The sequence below is a fragment of the Dermacentor albipictus genome, chromosome 1 (genome assembly GCF_038994185.2).
Source record: "Dermacentor albipictus isolate Rhodes 1998 colony chromosome 1, USDA_Dalb.pri_finalv2, whole genome shotgun sequence".
NCBI lineage: Eukaryota > Metazoa > Arthropoda > Arachnida > Ixodida > Ixodidae > Dermacentor > Dermacentor albipictus.
In genome coordinates this window covers 316804193-316823382 of record NC_091821.1, presented here as the reverse complement: position 1 = coordinate 316823382, position 19190 = coordinate 316804193, and the positions used below count along the sequence as shown (strand labels likewise).

The 19190-nt window shown below is 43.7% G+C and overlaps 1 long non-coding RNA gene across 1 annotated transcript; it reads right to left on the bottom strand.

Annotated features, from left to right (window-relative positions):
• Positions 1 to 1586: 1586 nt before the first annotated feature.
• LOC139054511 (uncharacterized) lies at positions 1587 to 11900 on the bottom strand. Its single transcript, XR_011511298.1, has 3 exons — positions 11474 to 11900; positions 6870 to 6979; positions 1587 to 2637 (listed from the first exon to the last, which is right to left on the bottom strand). It is a non-coding gene; the product is annotated as an uncharacterized lncRNA (long non-coding RNA).
• Between the last annotated feature and the right edge of the window lie 7290 nt (positions 11901 to 19190).

The following is a 19190-nucleotide window of genomic DNA, read 5'->3' as shown; positions in this document are numbered from 1 at the left end:
TAGAAGACGCAAATAATTACTGAGCCGTCGTGTTTCTTTCCATACATACATACATACATACATACATACATACATACATACATACATACATACATACATACATATGTATGTATACCTTGAGCGCATGTAATGCTTTGGAGCACTTCATGTTGGGATTTTTTTTAAAGCCAGTAATTCATCAACACACATATTACTTCGCCATACATAATATTTACCGTGGTGTCCTTCCCTCCACCTCCCCGTCGTTCTCCCAGGCCAACGGGATAAAATTTTTTATTCGGCAAATACATTCATAAATACATTCATATATATATATATATATATATATATATATATATATATATATATATATATATATATATATATATATATATATATATATATATATATATATATGGATGTATGTATATATATATATATATATATATATATATATATATATATATATATATATATATATATATATATATATATATATATATATATATATATATATATATATATATATATATATATAAGGGCAACTTTTTTGCAACTGCTTGAAAGAAGCACCTTCGATGGAGATCGGGCTGTAATTCTTCAAGGTCGCACACATCTGCTGCCTTTTTTTCGTGTGAATATTGCAAGTAATTTATGTTGATTGTACTGCGTTGCGTATAACCTCGACAATAACATTACCTAAACTAGCGATACATTTATTATGTAGACTTAAACACCAAGTACGATTCTTTGCTTAATTATTAAAGCTGTTTGTAGCAAATATGAATTTTTTATTCTATACCTATACTGTATTTTATAAAGCATGAGCTGTACTGCTCATACTGGGCGGGATCCGGCACCTCTATGAGGCATTCATTTCCTTTCGAGACGTGGGTTCGTATTCCACCTTATCAGTTCTTTAATTAGTAAGTACAAGTAATGTTCCCCATGTTGTACTTGGCATCATTTTTTGTTGGCTTCTTATGATATGATTAATAAAAATCGGGCCCCTCGGTTGCCTTTCTTTTCGTTCATTACATTACTGGGGTCCCGAATCCGGCAACATTGATGCCTTCAGGTAGCATGTGTGGGTTAATTGACCAGTTGCCGTCACCCAAAAAAAGATAACGTATTCGTGACGCCTTGGGCAGGTTTGTGAGGTTTGTGATGGTGATTGTGAGTGAAACTACTTCCTTCACTCCTGAAGAGTTGCAAAATAACAATAATGTCCGCAACGCATGTTCGTGCCCAGGTTTCGCTATTTAAACAAGACAGCGCCTGTCAAATTACCATGACATGAACGAGCGGGTGCAAACACAGCCTGCTGCCTAGGTAAAAGCGCCTCAATGGAAATCCACAAAGCACGCATAAAGTTAGTGCAGGAAACTTAACTGTAGCACATTTTATATGCGCTTTGTATGCGCCCTGTGCCTTGAAGTCAAATAAAGATAAATTCGTAAGCGAGAATTCAGACAAGCGTTTCTGCACAGAAACAGTTATTGAAACCCTCGACATCTCCAGCGCAACTATGTGTTATCTTTCGGTGAAACGGGTGGCAATGCACACGTGGAGTTACCAAACAATATATGAATAAAACTGCGCATGTGTTTACAGGCATGTCGCGTCTCTTTCTTTATTCAAGTCGATGTAAATATCCGAGACAAGATTTAAGCGCTTGAACGGAAAGTACTCCTATTCTTACCGTAGAATAGTGAGAAATCTTGGCAAATAAACGTTCAGAGCTCCATTCAGTTTGCACATCCGACCCAAACAAGTTATTAGAATGCGCAAATCGAGAAAAAAGTGGCATATTCCCATTCCATGATAGAATGTGCAAGCGCGAATGAACAAAGTACGTAGAAAGAAACAGATACACAGTGACAGCGCTCTCTCGTTGCTTCAATTAAAAATTATCGTTGCTTCAGCACTCAGCTTACATTTCACGGTTGCTTACAGTGCTTTGTTCTCGAGAGGAAGTGCAGATTACACCTTTTTCTTTTGACGCGAATCCGTTGGCTGCAACGAAGTAAACTTTTCTTTTTTCGCGCATTGGGCTCAAAGAAAACCGTTTTTCGACAGAGGTACGCGATATTGCATTGCTTGCGCCCGACACTGATACCCACATTAGGAAACGGATACGGCGTTTAATGCTCAAGCGACACTTTTATATATATATATTATTATTGAAATGAAAATAAAAGAAAGATACGTAGTAACACTATAATGGTGACGGTTACTTCTTTTCTCATAGCAGACACTTCATCGTTCGGCTCCTTGGGATGATATATATGCTTGAATCCGAGAACAAAGGAAATATGCATAACAAAAATGGGCGAGGCGGTGCTCTCTAGCCGGAGAAACGGGATTTCGGGCGAGGAGGAGAGCTTTGGCGATGCGGGGAAGCCCCGCTGGAGAAAGCGACGGCATCGTGTGCGCCTTCCGCGTCGGCCGCTTCGATCGGCGAGTCCCGGGAATCCGGCCGGGCACGCCGACGCCGGGTTCAAGGTCGCTCGGCCGGGAGCGGATGAGGGCGGCTCTGTCAACAGCGCGTGCTCCTGCCACCTAGCAGACCTCGGCGTCCGGCTGAAGGCCGCACCGCATAGGGAAAAACAGCTCGTGCGAACCGGTGGAGCCAGGCCGAAATGTTGTTTCGGCATTCTGCGTTGAGCCAAAGCACGCAACATGGAATTGAGAGGTGGGATCTGTGAGGTAGCTTGTATTTCAAACCATGAAGCGTTACCTCTTGATTCAATAATAATAATAATAATAATAATAATAATAATAATAATAATAATAATAATAATAGTAATAATAATAATAATAATAATAATAATAATAATAATAATAATTCTTAACGCTTGCTGGAAACTAGCACAAGAATAGCAATCAGCTTTCACAAGATCCCAAGCTGCCTAGATCAAGTTGCGCAGTTTCGTTTTTTTTTTGTCCTTGGGTTCAGTGGGAGAGGAGATAGATTTATTATAAGAGAGAAGCTGTGTGATCGGCCACAACTATTGTGTTCTAGCCTGCTAATCAGCATTAAGGTAAGAGGAAACGTGAACAAAAAGAGAAGGAGGAAGTAGAGATGATGATGATACGGATAAAATTGCATGCGCATTAATAAAATGAAGAGGAAACGGTTCTGTAGCACACGAGAATACGTGCTACTTGGGAAATTGCTTCCGTGACGGCAAGTGCATTTACGCGTCGTGTACGTGTGCAGCCGCCGAAAATCGCTACGCGACGGAGCGCAGCTCCGCAAGGTACTCGGCGAGACATGTTGAACACTTGGCGGGCGCGTATACTGAAGACCGCTTGCAGTTGAGATATCTTTTAAAACAACACGTGACCCGTAGCCTTCTAGCAGTGATATTTTACGCATCTGTCGTAAACTTGCGAGTTCCTGGAAAGCGTATGTGGAGGAAGGCCGTCTTTTAGACCTTGCACTGTATCAGTTGAAAAAAAGAAGGAAGCATATAGTTTCTGTTTACGCAAGAGAGAATACTTACACAGGCGTGCGTGTCTGTCAAATATATGTGCATTTGCATTGCAGAACATTTCTTTCCTGAGCTTAATGGTCTTCGAATCAAAAGCGAACATATAACACAAGAACAAGATATCGACTGCCAATATTAAGAATGACTCCATCGCATTGGAAGGTTTAATAACATGCTGGTTTAAAGAAGCATAATGAAACGCAAAGAAGAGTGATCCGGATAAAATGCTCACTGGCTCAAAGTACAGGCAACATAGGTGTATCTACAATAGCCTGCGTCTGAGAGTTGGCGTATGTACCGTAACCAACACACTCGTCTTGCTTGCAAGCATGCTTCCATAACTTTTATGCGCGACGATGGTGATAATATATACAGCCTTAACCATCGGCAATAAATGGCTAGTCGCTTTATTCATCATCAAGCGAGTCCGTCCCTGCTTATACGCTAATGTCCGCGACATCACTCCTATTCCGTCAGTACAATCGTTATTAGTTGAAGTACGAAATTTTCTATGTTTAAAGAACAGCTTGGCCAGACATCATGAACATGGTCGTGTATATTCTCACGTTGTAGTGACGGTCAACAACACAGTAGCAAAACTTTGAATAGTGAAACTAGCTTTTTATTGGGCGAACTTATGCCCTTAAAGCAAGCGACATTCAAAGACCGACGACAGAGGCGAACAGAGTCGGCGATCATTGAAAATCTGATCTCCGGGTCAAGCACGTCGGCTTTTATACATGACGAAGCTTTCAACGTAATCGCTGGAGCCCTCGTGTCTTCCAGAAGCTACTACACAATTCGCGTCGCGCAAACTATCAGATTACACGAGTTTCGATGGCAACAGACAACGGATAGAACCGGCGATAACAATCGAGAAACTTCCAATACATGTAGGCACGTCCCCTGCAAGGCGGTAACGTTTAACATTTGTTAGCAGGTGAAAAACAGTCACCAGACAAAGTTAAAACAGCACACGTGTCAATACTATTACTGCGTCCCGTTTGGTCCCCCCACAAGCAACACCGTCTAATTTAGATAATCAGCGTAATTCCCTGCGGTTAAACAGACGGCCAGAGTTGCTCTGACAAACGTGTGGGAGCCAATATAACGCTTCAGCCCAAGCACGAGAGCTGCTTTAAAACAACAAAATGCCGCGCAAAGGCATCTTTTTTCAAGTCGAACAGCTTGCCTTGTGGCAAGTGAATCACGTGAGACGGTCCCAGTTGAAGAAACGTGAAGTGGCGACGGTTTTTCGTGAGCAAAATTTTTGTTAGTGGAGAAAACATCTTTTGGCTCCTTTCTTAACATATTGTGCGCGTAAAAGCAATCAATGTTTTTTTTTAGCCATAAGCAAATACTTTGGTGCAGAAGAATTATACAACAACAACAACAAAAAATATCGCGAGAGCTGAATAACGTATACGAAACATCGCGAGTCATTGATGACGACGCCGTATGATCTTGCTAGTGGTCATCATACCTACCGACTTACTTTGTTTTTATTGTGGTCGAGTTGTATACCGACGTCGTGCCGGTTTGTTTTATGCAGTTGTAACGACGTGGGTAATTAATTGGCACGGATATGTAAAAAACATATATGCCTTAGAAATACAGGAACAGTGCTTATCAACCTTGTACTAAATGATTTGGCTTTTTTGTTTACTCCTGTGGACATTAATTCTGAGGTTTTATGTGCTAAAATTACGATTCGATTACGAGGCACGCCATAGTAGGGGACTCCGGATTAATTTTGACCACCAGGGGATCTTTAACGTGCCCACAATGCGCGGGACACGGGCGTTTTTGCATTTCGCCCCAACCGAAATACGGCCGCCGCGACCGGGATTTGATCCCATGACTTCGTTCTTAGCAGCGCAACACCATAGCCACTAAGTCACTGCGGCGGGTCCTGGGGACTTCAATCGTGTTATATATGCATAAATCGGTGCAAATTACCATCGTTTTACGTAGAAGGTTACCATGTGCGCCGTAATCAGTAAATCTCTCATATAATAAGTTTGATGTAGTATGATGAAGGCCCTGCCATGGACTTAAGCTTTCAAAAACTTCAGGTGGCTTGTTGTCTCAGGAAAAAAAAGGCTTTTTGGGAATACAATGCTATTGATATGCTTTATGCTCCTTTCAGTTTCCGCAACACAGCGTTTTGTTATTTTTTTCAATTCAATTTACACTTATCCACTTGACCTTTCAGCTAGTTTCAGTCCTCGAGATTCAGCCTCACCATAGAATCGCCACTGCTCAGGAGCCACAGTCTACACGATCGTTGAGCGGTTCCAGTGTCAATCCTCGGTAACGCGTCGATCAGCCATCGGCGCGAAGCCGAGGTCAGTGCTGACGTCACAGAAACGCTTGCTTCCGGTACGGCTTTCCGGACGGCTGACCCGTTCCCCATCAGGACCGCACAGTCCGTGGGTCCAGAGAGATCGATGGCGGTGCCGCTCCCTCCGGCGGTATCGCCATTCGCAAACAGCCGCGTGCTCGACGGTTGCCTGGTTGCCTCCCTCCCCCCAACCCGCTTAAACACACACACACGCTCGCACGCACGCACGCACGCACACAAACACGCACACACGCACGCTCGCACGCACACACGCACACACACACACACGCACACACACACACATTTCCCAATAACCCAATCAGCACTGAGTTGCAGCCAAAGGGTTTTCACCAAAACTAGACTATTAAAAAAAGCTCATACTATAGTTAATACTCAGTTGTCAGACCACCTACTACCTTGCATAGCTGCAGTTGGTAAATGTAGAGTTCGTAACATTACTGGCTCAACAAGGTAGTCATTGTTTCTAATGTGGGTCTCAGCTACCAATTCCAAAGCTTATAGCCTGCAAGGTATACATCGGACAAGTTCTGGCATATTCCAAAGTGTGTTCGATATAAACTTTGTATTCGGTAGTGCTAACTGTGTTGGGAATTGACAAATGAGACCCGTTACCAACAGTGACTAATTTGTTTAGTCAGTAATGCTACAAACTCTACTGTTACCAACTGCAATTATAGCAAGGTAGTATGCGGTGTGAAAACTAAATAGTAACTATAGCACGACCTTTCTTTTTGTTAAGAATGTAAAGGGGTCTTGTTAGCCCGGTTCAGCATTTACAAGCAGTTTTGCACCATATTTCGGCAATCTTGCGAACGTGAACTCAGATTAAACCTCACACAGCTGACAACGTTTTGGCAAGCAAAATATTTCGCCGTTAATAGCAGCGCGCATAATTTTCTATCATTCGCTCAATCTTGGCTTCATATGGCGAGCCCACATCAGAACTCGAATGCCCAAAACTACTCTTATGTAAATTCTCTGGTGGAAGAAGTCTCTCTCCGGAAACTTCGGGCAGGGGCGGCCCTTACACCTGCCGTCACTTGTGCTTGTTGTCAACCATACGAAGACATTGTCCAGTGTCTGAAGTGCTCTGCTCCTGCGTCTGTAGTGGATGTCCGCCATCTACTTTCGACGTGTCCTGGGACAAAGACAATTCGCGAAAGTGTTCTTAAGGGTGTGAAATTGAACAATGATCAAGTTGAAGACTATGAAAGATGGATTATGCATAAAACATTTTATAAGTAACTTAATGCAGTGTCTCTATGAAACAGGCCTGCATGCTTAAATTTAAATCCATTGTAATGTTATGCCGCGTGCCAACCCAAGGGAAAAATTTTAAAAAAATGCTATCCGTTTGCAACGAGAGCGTCTCGTTATGACGCAGATCACTATCATGGGTGGCGGGCGCTCAAACAATGACCAATGAGGAAACGTTCTTACGTGAAAAACGTTTTATGCATATGGACCCATATATATTTACCTTAAGAGACAGTTCTGGGCGCGTTCGCACACTGGTTGATCCAGCACCTCCTGGGCTGGTTCCACGCCTCGCGAGACTACAACGATCTTTTGTACCTTAGTCAGTTCGTTAGCTAGTTATTTGCCTGGTTATTCTATAACTAATTATTAATTAGCTGAATCAAGCCTGTGTTGCGCGTTAAGAAGTATCCGTGGCAATTTGTGCAACGTTCATGTCATTATATCTAGTTTTATTTCATTTCATTTTCATTTCATTTCATTTATTAATACTGTCAGCCTCATTGAGGGGCTATAACAGGAGTGGAAAAAACGGAACTGAAGAGCAAAATAAGTAGTACAGTACATATTGAAAAACCATGGTTACACATTAGTTAAGAGGAAAAAAAAAAGAAAAGAAAGATCATCTCGTGAAGTGCACACATAAACAAAAACAAAAATGCATCACTCAGAAATCAGAACAGCAATCTTATACAGCAGCAATCTGATCTCTTCGCCCTATGCTAGTGCCATAGATGAAATTTTCTAAGTGGCGTAGGAACTCGGCTAATGATGTCGACCGAACAGCAGAATCTGGAAGAGAGTTCCAGTCTCTACAAGTTCGGGGAAAATAACTAAACTTGAAACAATTATTTTTTATAGTCGGTAATGGGATAAACTTACTATGTCGATGCCTTGATGTTTCATTAGTTTTGATCTCAAAGTAATCTGATTTATTTATTTTGAGATAATTATTGATAATGAGGTAAAGAGTTTTTAGTCTTTCATATCTGGTTCTGGTTTCTAGCATAGGTAGTTGGGCTTGTTGGCAGAGTTCTGTTGGAGAGTGGTTCCGGCGGTATTTATTAAAGATAAACCTTACAGCGAGTCGCTGAATCCTATCAAGCTTGTGACAATTAGTTGCAGTGTGAGGATCCCATATTACTTTAGCATATTCGATTATCGGTCTGACTAGGGTTTTGTAAGCGAGGCACTTTACATCCGGAGTAGCACTGTGCATGGTGCGTCGCAGGTACCATAGTGTTTTAAAAGCTTTGGAAATGACAATTTCAATGTGGGTGTTCCATCGTAGATCTGATGTAAATGTTATGCCTAGGTATTTATACTGATTGACTCTTTCAAGCATATAACCGTTGATTTGATAATTGTAGTCAAGAACGTTTTTCTTTCTAGTTACTGACATGAACACAGACTTTGTAAGGTTTAACTCCATCTGCCAGTCGTTACACCATTTCACTATTCTTTGCAAGTTTAAATTTAGTTTAATCTGATCATCAACTGTATTTACGGTATTGTACATCACACAGTCGTCTGCAAAAAGTCTTAATGGAACATCAATGTTACTTTGTAAATCATTAATAAAGATCAAAAATAGGAGTGGGCCTAAGACGCTACCTTGCGGTACACCAGAAGCAACGGGAAGTATGCTGGACTGACAACCTTTAACAGTTACATACTGTTCACGGGAGGATATATACGCAGAAAACCATTGTGTGAGTGTTCGATTTTGAAAGACCGCATTTATCTTATGTAACAATTTTTGGTGCGAAACTTTATCAAATGCTTTTGCAAAGTCAAGGTAGATAATGTCTGTTTGACCACGTGAATTTATTGTTTCTGCGAGGTCATGAACTATTTCTATCAGTTGGGTAATCGTGGACAGTCCCTTTCGAAAGCCATGCTGACGATAATACAGGATATCATGCTGGTCGAGATAGCCGAGTAGGTGTTTGGATATGATGTGTTCAAGTAACTTCGAAACTGTACTAGTGAGCGAGATCGGGCGATAATTACTAACAGAATTATTTCCGCTTTTATGAACCGGTATAACTTTTGCTCGCTTCCAATCAGTTGGAAAGCATCCGCTACTCAAAGAAGACTGAAAAATTATGGACAAGTATTTAGATACCCATTCAGCGTATCTATATAAAAACTCATTAGGGATACGATCTGGACCTTGGCTTTTCTTAATGTCAATATGTAATAGCAGATTTAAAACACCTTGCTCGTCAATATGTAAATCAGCAATAGGAGGTCTTTCAGTGTCAACATTAAAAGGAGGCAGTATACGATTATCACGTACGTAAACAGATGAAAAATATAGATTAAAATCTTCAGCACGCTTATGGGCGTTCTCCTCGGTCTGAGCAGGGTGCAGAACTTTAGACGGATTTATATAGCGCCAGAATTTGCCAGGTGACTCGCGAAGAAATTTTGTGAGCGTCACATTATAGAATCTGTCTTTTGATTCCTTAAGAAGTCTCTTTAAATCCTGACTCATGCGGCGAATACATAGTTTATTTTGGGGGTTTGGGTTGGGTGAGTAAGCCTTACGTTTGCGTTTAAGTCTTCGTTTGAGATGAAGTATATCTCTGGTTATCCAGGGATTCTTTTTATTCGTGCGCTTAGTTTTCTTAGGAATAAAGTGATTAAGGCACCGTTCTGCTAATTGCGAAAAGAATTCCCATAGTTGGTCCGTGCTAGCACCTAAGTCATACAGCTGCATAAACTCTGAATATGAATAATCAAGACAGTCTATCACAGCAGCGTCATCAGCGTCATGAAAATTAAAGAAACTTTTTTTGGACGAAGTACTTATGACATCTGGTGATGCGTTTAATGACAACAAAACCATCCTGTGATCTGACAAGCCCTCCAGTGTTTCACATTCGCAGACAGAACTGTGTATTCGTTCGGAAACAAAAATTAAATCAAGTATGGATGATGTTGTAGGACATATCCTTGTGTAACCAGACACAACTTGAACTAAATTATGACAAAAAGCCAGTTCAAGTAACTGCTCACAACTAGGCACTTCTCGTGTTCCAGGCAATTGCGAACACCAGTCAATGCCGGGTAGGTTGAAATCCCCAAGTAACAATTTCCTACTATCCTGAGGCAGGTAAGTGTCCATAAATGTTCGTAGATTTACCAGGACGTCCAACGGAGCATTTGGAGCCCTGTAAACACCCCCAATGAAGACTGTTTGTGTATCTAATTTTATCTTGACCCATAGTGCTTCTACGCCATTCACATCTGGAAGTACAGAAAATGCTATGTTGTCTTTGATAATTATCGCAACTCCCCCCCCTCTGTCTTCTCGATCCCTTCTTACTATTTTATAGTTCGGAGGGGTGACTTCAGTGTCGAGTACATCCTTGTGCAGCCAAGTTTCGGTGACTACTATTAGGTGAGGTTCATGTTCTATGATTAGGCTTTCTAATTCGACAAGTTTATTTAATATACTTCTGGCGTTCACATTTATAACTTTGAACGGTTTTGACCCTATGTTCCTGCGTCAATTGCCACTCCCAGAAGGGGTATGGCATTTGTACCTTTGTTTCGTAGTTTCATCCCAGGCGTAAAGGATTTTGTTCACCTTCATCTTATCGAATACCATCTTTACCTTGGCCCCGTTTTTCCTTTCGTCAACAGTGGTATTCCAGAGTTTTTTCCGAATATCATGCACTCTTTTAGAATAGTCCTCTGAAATGCTTATTTTCCCTCCTTTAAGCTTGTAGCAATTATTCATAATCTTGGTTTTTTCCCTAAAATCACCAATCCTAAGGATAACTGGACGATGATTACCCGGATTCACCTTACCAAGACGGTGTATTCTCTCAATGGTACTTAACTTCTCTCCGAGTTTTGCCTCAAAAACGTCGTCATTTACTTTTTTCAGCAATGTTTCTTCGTTTTCATTCGCTTCTTCCAGTATACCCCTTACAATCAGGTTGCTACGCCGGGATTGATTTTCCAAGCCATCGACTTGTTTAGCTAGTGCATCAATTTCCGCCTGACAATCACTCATAGTAGACTCAATGTTTGATAGCCTTATTTGGGATTTCTCTAGGACCACGAGTTTTGCTTCGATGGAATCGAGTCTTGTTTGCATTTTCACTATACCTGCCTCAGACGAAGTTTGTTTTTCTTGAATTTGAGTAACTTTGGCCAAAATATCTTTTTGGGTTTGTAGAATTTCATTTAGGGTGGCTTGAGAAATAGGCCCCGGGTTTTCCTCTACATCCCCTGATAGCTTAAGTAGTATGCATGCCATTGAAAAGCAGTCGCAGACACAATCAAGCAGCACTTGTGGACACGGCAGCACAACTAGACAAAGGTAATCACCACGAAAACCGTATCTTTTTGCACTAACCTGCACATACAAAGGCACTTCAGGTGACATCGTCACGGCAGGGCTGCCGTGTCCACTGATGATCGTAGGTCTCGGTAGCAGATTTATAGCTGGCAGGCTCCGTGACGTATCACGATGGAGTGACGTCACTGTGCTCATCGATGGTGCGCAGAGGCCGTTTTCCACGAGGCGATGATCAGTCATATTTGCTGCACGGCGATGGGCGTCGGCGATGAATCCAGGAAGCTGCCACAGCATTTCGTCGATCGGAGCCAGGGAATCGGAGCGCTGCCGTCCAATGTCCCCCATAACCGGCGATGTGGCGGAGGCTAGGATGAGGATCGACGCGCAAACCTGCACATACAAAGGCACTTCAGGTGACATCGTCACGGCAGGGCTGCCGTGTCCACTCGAACCTGAAGTCGAACCTGAAGCTTCTGGTATCCGTTGCTTACCTGATGCATTTCCTACGACAAGTTGCAAAATATTCTGAACACAAGAAAGAAAGTTGATCGCGGCAACCAACACACTGGAAGTTCAGCGCAGACATGAATAACGGTTATCTCAAAGCTGCCTTGACTCAGCCACAACGTAGAGCACACAGGAAAACGTGCGCACGTCAACATCGCCACCCCCCTCCCCCCTGTCCCCCCCAAGATAAGAGCTCAAAGCAGTGCTGTCAAGTCGACGCCTGTTGGAGTCCGACACAACAGTGCAGATATCACGGCTCATGCAGGAAAAACAAGCGGAATAGTTAGAGAAACGTGTTCCACTTATCTGTAGTTATGCACATTTGATCTTAATTCGATGAAAATGAGATAAGTGACTGTATTCTGTTGTTCGGCAGCCGCTTCTCGTACGTACGAATAAAGTTTATCGAACTTCCTTCAAGAGAGCTGCGTTCGACATTGTCGGCTTAGATATATATGGTCGTTATGTGCTTTTCATTGGAGCGTCAGCCACAAGATGCAACTCACTGATACGTTGGGTTTTCCAGGGTACCCCTCTGGATGTGATCTTCTATCTTTCTGTTGTATTTCCTATCAGAAATAAATAAATCTGCATTTCGTGAGTCAGTGAAATTTTGCGTTTGTTACTTACTATGCTTTTCTTTTTTTATATAATATGGCACGCTACGGCCAATATGGTGCGTGAGTATATGCATTGCGTCGGTGACACAAGGACCTTAACAACCATCCACGCGGCTGTCGGAGACGTAGGCGCGCGAAGCTGGTTTCTCAAATTTCGATTTATGTTGTTTACAGTTCATTTCAGAGGCTGGCTGGCGTGGAAGTGATGGCTTCGCGTTCCCTGAACACAAGCCAGGCGGAAGCCTCAGACTAGATGTAAGTGAATTTCGGCGAGTGAAGCCAGAGAACAGGCGATACTTAACATGCACTACACCAACAAAATTATAATAGTAACTTTAAAAAGAAAGTAAGCACTCGTTCCAGAGCAATATGATTGCGAGACAGGAAACAAAGAGGTCGGGAGGGGCTTGGACAAACGGTGGCGCGCGCGAGTTTCACAAAGTAATAAGCGCGGACCAGAGGGAACTGGCCCCAAGTGCGACGCCGAAGGCGCTATTTCTATTTCGGGAAACGCTAAAAGCGAGCGGGTCAGATGCGATAGAGAGTGGGTGAAAGAGCGGCGACCTACTGCGCCGCGAAGACGGAGAGCTAGGACAACGACCAAGCTAGCGAGGCTCCCTTTCTTTCTTTGATTTATTTTTCCTCGTTGGTCTCGGTTACTTTCCCAAAAAGGTCCACGAGCGGTCGCTGCGCCATCCGGGCTCGAGCGCGCATCGACCAACTGTGAAATGTTCGCGCCGTGGACGTGCAAGGTACTCACCACGTGGTCGCGGGCAAGTTGCAGAATTTGCGTGCGGTGCACTATGTCAAGAGGACTGCACGCACGCGCACGCGCACAGCACGTGCGCAAGGACATACAGGCATCGACATTGCCATTACGTCTCCTACCATTTTCTCATAGCATCGCACGTTTCAAAGAAATTTATCTTGAAGAAAAAACAGCGTTACAAAGACGTGGATTAAAAGAAGAACATGTACGACGGACAGGCGCTAACTTCCAACTCGTACATGTTCTTCGTTTAGTCTGCGTCTTTGTAGCACCGTTCTTTCTTCAAGTATGTTAAACCAACTCGCCCACATCAAGCTTCTGCTGCAAAGAAATTTATCTCCCGTGTCGCGCGTGCCATTTAAAGCCCCCCAGTAATGTGGGAGACATAAAATATACAGCATCTTGCTATTCCTGTTCCATCACGTCCTCAAAGCCGTAACAGCCAACCGAAGATGTCACGCAATCAGTAAAACGACAGTGCCTTGTATGACGTAATCGAGTGCTAACAAAACTAGAAAATGTGAAATGACTAGCACGAACGCTGCGATATATGCTGAATACGACGCGCCCCATTGAATAGAATTTAGCCGTAGGAAAATTCCCGCTATGTATGGCGAGAAAACAAATTCATGCAGTTATCGCAATTTATGTCTTACCAGTTGTCAACACGAGCACAAACCGAGCGCTAAAAAAAGTATTATAGGGAGGACGGCAAATAAAAGAAGTAAATAATGTATGTTAGGTCTGGCAATGCTTCATTTTATTAATGATAATAGTGACATTGCGCGCAGTGTTCCGTGCGTCGCTTCTATTGGCCGTTTATAGAAACAAAAACTCACTCGGAGACAAACAACGCGCGAGCAAAAAAGTGGCGGCCAGCAACGACCCAAACAGCCGCCAGTGCGCGCTGCATCTGGCGTCCGCGTGATGGAAACCACGAAATAAAGAAAAGGAAGGCGCGACTGAGAGGGAACGCTGCACAAAACAAGTAGAAAGTAAAGGACCGCGCGATGCACATTTGCGGAAGGGGGCCGCTTGGCTTGTCACGTAGACACGGCTTGGTCGACTCTGAAAGGGCCGCAGCGTGACGTAGGTTGTCGTCGCCGGTTGACGTCACGGCACGCGGTCCTTGCCAAGCCTCGTATAACGCTGTTCGAGTGAAACTAATTCGGAGCGCGACAAGTCTCTCCGAGAATAGAAATCCATCGGCGCTCCGCTCTTTTTCTCTTTCGTCTTTGTACTTTATTGCTCCCTCTTCTCGTTGCGTTTTATTCTTTCTTTTTTTGCACTTTCGATTTTTTCTTCTTCTTCTACCAAGTGATTTTGCCTGGCAAGGGAGGGTGAAAATTACACCAGAGCTGGCTTTATAAAAAATACAGATGGTTTAGCTTGCTGAGAAAAGGAGTTGTAACGCTGCATGGAAGCGTGTTCAGCACTCGAGGTGGCGCATCGTTAAAGTGGTGTTGGCAAGCGTATTCGGTGTCGGAGAGATTGTGCTGCCCTCCGTTTGCTGATTTAGGTAATAAAGTCACCTCACACTCGATTGTTTATGTCGATTCATTTATTCAACAAATCGCGTTAACAGTAATCACAGGACGACCCTGCAAGAAAGCATCAAGCGCTGGCTGGTTTCTACAAGAGACATCAAGCGAAAGCAAGTACCAGTTAGGCCGACTGCATGAAGCTTACAATTCTTGCTGTCTCTGTTACACTTGACGGCATAAAGTCGTTCACTGACACCCGCAAGTTCTCAGGACTGCACTACCACGAGAATCTTACAATGTATTCACCGAGATAAATTAGACATATCCTTCATCTTAAGAAGGAAACCTGTGCGCAGAAGAAAGAGCTTTGCTGCGTCACTGCGATGCGTAACGACCAAGTTGCCCAAGATTAAATTCGCCAAAGGGGAGAGCTTGAGCGAAAAGAAAAAGAATAATGTCCACTCTTTAATCATGAAAGCGGGCGCTATGAAACGCTGCCCACTCCTCTCCATACAATGCTATTTTCGAGCATTTATTTTCAATTATTACCGTGCGAAAAAAAAAAAGAGGGCGAAAGTGCAGCCACTTAGTATAAAAAGCCAGTGCCTGACCTGAAGTGACAGTTATATTACGAATGCTGTTACTGTTGCAACGTTTCCAAATCGGCAGCCATATTGGAACACATGGCTTTTACTGCACCTTCTATTCGAAAAAAAAAAGATCCGCGTTTTGTTTTTGCTACTGTGTGATAGAAAAGACCTTCAGCCAAAGTAACTATTCCAAACTTCGAATACAGTGTCATGGCTGCAAGGAGGCTTTTTATTGGTACCACTGATAATTTTCACTCGTATTAGAGTTCATTTGGCTCATCTTTGACAACCTCCAGATCATCTGTCCTGCCCCGAAGGTTCTACTTCGTACTTTTGAGAAACTTAAGACTGATCTTCGCGCTGATTCCAATATTGTATCAACCCTTATAACTTACCACAGTGTGGATGACTTTATATTCAGCAGAGCTGCGCAGATTCTTAGCTTATACGGATGCTAGTGCTGTAGCAAACGCTCCTTTTAAAAATAGACAGCGATGGCTCTATTGCGTATCAATTACCGAAACATTGAAAAAGAATATTAATTTGATGAGTAGCCGCTGCTGATCATCGGCACTGCTACGATAATCTAAATCTCGCAGATACGTACCAGTTTAGAGCTCAGCTCTTAAGCACCCGTTTCTGCGGCGAGAGTCCGCGGCGGCGGCGTAACCGAACGAACGAGCACAGCGAAAGATGAAAGAGCGAACGCGGAGCGGGAGATGAAAGACGCGAGCCGCGAACAGCGGAGACAAATGAGAGCGCGGCCCCTTCAGTGACGTGCGCGCGGGAAAGTAGTGCCCTGCGGACCCGCCCGACCGCTCGTTTCGTACTATCGTCTGCTCGCGTCAGCTCTCGCTCGCGCTTGTTTGGTTCGCTTGGTATGGCACTGTTCGCGCTTGTTTAGATTGTTAAGGTTTGCGATTTTTGTAATCCGATTGTATGCGCGACACGAATTGTTCATTACTTTTTGGAAGCCACGCAGGCACCTGTGATTACACTGGAACCTTCGATGAGTCACGTGTCAAAGTCAATGTGCTTGACCCGCAGATCATATTTCCGATGATTGCTGACTCTACTCGCCGCTATCGTTGCGCTTGAGTGTTACTTGTTTTGCTGGGAACAAGTTCGCCCAATAAAGAATTAAATTTGTAGCTCATAGTTTCGACACTGTGTCGTTTTTTACTGTCACTACCACGTGACGATATAATCATAATACAAAATAGTGTCAGCCAGTTCTTTGTCAACAATGAACGACGCAACCGGTGGAAGTGCTTCGTCTGTTGCAGCTGCTAAACTAGCTGCCCGAGCAGAGACTCAGCGCCGCCGCCGAGAGGACCTTGTCGGTCATAATGAACTTTTTTGCCACAATATATCGAGAATTCAAAGCACCTAAACAGCTGGCTCAAAATTTGCATTAATGAGTATCGTAATCGTCAGTGATTTTTTTTCTTTCTTTTTCTCCCTTTTTTTGCACACGACGAAACGGTCTGTAGATGCAGTCTGAAATGGGTTGCGTTAATCTGACGCTGTATCTTGGTCTAACGAAATAGTGATGTGCTGAATGTCTCACGTACGAATGTTCTGTATGCCTTGGAAAGAGAGATAGATAAAGAGAGAAAATTATGCAGATGCCACGCACTACTATGGTAATAGATGCATGCGAAGCAATTTGCAGGTACCTGGCTCCGTCCATAAGATAACGGGAAAATCAGAATCAAGTGCTTAAGACGCTTTGAACCACACTGTTTACAAACACCACGTCAATGCACCATTTCGTGCGCCGACTTAAAGATGTCCTGGAGAAGCAAACGAGAAAATCTTGGCTGGATGCACAAAACAACAGACATCTTGGCCACCGCATTGCAATATAACTGGTGTTGCTCAAAGCATGAGCTGGTTTGCACAGTTCGCTCAGAGAAGCGGACAGGAGAGCGGTGCTCGCGTCAACGGCGATGCCGATAGCGACGGCGCCTGTGCTTCCAGCCCGAGTGCGGGAATACAGTCTCGACCAAAAGGAAGAGGAGCGAAAGAGAGGCGCCGTGAAAAGGCAGAAGGGGAGAGTCATGTTGTCGACCTCGAAAAACCCGGTTGACGTCTGTCCGGGATCCCCGCGTCGCCCGGGGAAAGGCCGCAATCAATACGACGCTGCTGGCCTCACCCAGCGTCTCGCTCTTTCCGACATCGTCTTCTTTCTCTCACTTTGGCCTTGCTGCGTTGTGCTTCTCGTTGTTGCCTTTGGAGAAACGCCTAAAAGTTGTGCCTCTTTGTTATGTCCGTTTTGTTTTGCGTCATTGCAAATTCCCACAAAGTGCGCCTATACGCCGTGCACACTCCGTGCAATCCGGAGCAAGTGAAGCACAGCTTTATGCTTCGTCTTGTGCAAGAATTTGTAGAAATGCGATTTCTAATGCTATTTACACAGCATCGAATGTCGAAGCATACACTGAAGTTGAACGATAAACACTAAAACACGGGGCTATATACAGTACAGTAATTACTATTATACCTTTACTTTAGCATCTGCTGCCTTTGCAGCGCCTAATGACTTCGAGAAGCAGCTCCGCCCAACTTTATACGGAACAATGAAAAATATATTTAAAAGAAATCAATGCGTTTGGACATGCTAACTGCGGTACAAGTAGTTAAGTCACATGAAAGAGCGTCAGTGTCTTAGGAAAGAAACGCTAGCACTTAAAGAAATTCTCTGGTTCACACAGCTACCGCAGATTCATATGCGCACAGTGCAAAAAAGTTCGTAAAGGAAACAAGTTGTATAACTTGTTTAGTGGTTTTTAACGCTGTGGTGTGTTAAATACTAGGCTGGTAGGGACTACACTAAGTTCTTACCTGCCCTTTAACGCGTCACTGTACGACGTAATGAACTTCCACTCGCAACTACAATCTGTGAGACAGTCAGCAGTTCCCTCCTGAAACGTAGAAAAATACCGGATGACGCCGCGTAGATTTCCGACCGACTGCACTTACTACTTGTTCGCTTCTTTAATTAAATCTGCAATACAGCGGCATGTCTAGGTTTGCTCTGACGTCGCCTTCCTTTATGCAAAATTTGCAACGCTAGGGTAATTCGCAATGTGACAATTTCAACATTAAAGCGATGATTTGAGCACACACGCACGCACACACGCACACACGCACACACGCACGCACGCATGGCTCAAGCATAGATTTGTGCAAATGCGCGTAGCTGCATATACGCGTCCACGCAGGGCGTTGCGCGACAAGAGTGTGCAGATAAGGACTGTGTACCAACCGGTTGAAGGATGCGCCTGCCGAAAGATCACGAAGGAATATTTGTATCTCCTTTGCCGAGTACGACAAAAAGGTGGAGGCGCACAGGCGCGTGGGAGCTATATACAAATGTACAATCTCACTTACATAGATGTAGAAGTCAGTGCTAGTGCAGTAGACTTTTCGAAGGCGCTGAATATTTGTCTCGCGTTTATCCATGAAGCATCCCATACTTCCGATTCGCTGATTCGATCACCATGGTTGGGGTGTTAGGTCCTGCTGACACACTTCAGTCACGTACGACACCTCTCCTAGCAGAAGAGCACGCATTCTACAACAAAAATGAAGCCATTCATGCTTCTGATATCACGCACAAACACACGCGCGCGTCCACTGCCCCCCCCTCTCGCTCTCCCCCTATCTCTTTCTCTCACTCACTCTCTCTCCCTCACACAAACAAACACACACACACACACACACAAACACACACATACGCACGCACGCACGCACGCACCATTCACGTGACATTTTCCCTTTTTTTTGTTCCTGTAAAGC